Raw genomic sequence first — 1,260 nt, forward strand, 5'->3', positions numbered from 1 at the left:
TTAGGTATCTGAAGGGAACTATTGATTATGGATTGTGGTATCCATATAGCAATGATTTTAACTTAAAAGTATACACAGATGCTGATTGGGTAGGTAATGTAGATGACCGAAAAATCACAACTGGTGGTGCATTCTTTCTCGGTGGTAGACTGGTCTTATGGATGAGTAAGAAGCAGAGTTGTATCTCTCAGTCTACAGTGGAAGCAGAGTATGTTGTAGCTTTCATGAACTGCACTCAGACAATTTGGATGAAGCATATATTAAGTGGTTTCAAAGTTCCTGTATCTGAACTAGTAAGTGTATTTTGTGACAATACTAGTGCAATTAATATCTCCAAGAATCTGGGTTTGCATTCTAGAACAAAGCGCTTTGAGCTTAAGTATCATTTCTTGAGGGAAAAGGTTTAGAACAAAGAGATTGCACTGGAACATGTTTTCAGTAAGGAGCATTTAGCAAACATATTCACCAAGCCTCTCCCAAAGGCTACATTTATGTACTTAAGAGTTGAACTAGGGGTGTTTCCCCTTCAGGAGATAAACTAAAGGCATATGCTCCACATCATTCAGGTATTGCATAGTCAATTTTTTTTTTGGATTGATGTGTTGAAGGGTGCTACTCCTCAGGGGGAGCAGCATAATGGAACAGGGAAGCTTGTGCCTCCACTTTGGCATTGTTGTCAAAGGGGGAGAAGATGTGAAGTGGAGAAGATGTGAAGCGGAAAGATATCTTTGTATATTGCCATCAATGCCAAAGGGGGAGATTGTTGGCATTATGTGAACCGGTATGAGGACATAATGACATTATGTGCTATCATTGATGTTATTGTTTGTCTGTCAGTGCATAGTGTCTGCTGTCAAACCGGTTTAAGATTATGTTTTTGTCTGTACTGATTCACCCCCCCCTCTCAGTACCGATTTGGTACTATTCATTCATCATTGAGTTATCAGCTCTCAGGTATTGCACTGGGATTCCTACATAGATTAGACATCAATTTTGAAGACTATGATTCCCCAATTATCTAATTCTAGAATGAAATGAGAAAAGAGGTTGAATTTATAGATTTTAAACACAAAGGGGGCGAGAAATAGAACTCAAGTTTTGATTGGGAGACAACCGATTTAGATTTATCAGTTAACAGAGTTGATTGAGTTGTTAACTCATTTGATTGAGTAGTGAACTAGATTGATTGAAGAGTGAAATCCATCAATTGATCATTAGACTAAATAGATTGATTAGTTGACTAGATTGATTGGAGAGATA

The sequence above is a fragment of the Cryptomeria japonica genome, chromosome 5 (assembly GCF_030272615.1).
Source record: "Cryptomeria japonica chromosome 5, Sugi_1.0, whole genome shotgun sequence".
Taxonomy (NCBI): domain Eukaryota; kingdom Viridiplantae; phylum Streptophyta; class Pinopsida; order Cupressales; family Cupressaceae; genus Cryptomeria; species Cryptomeria japonica.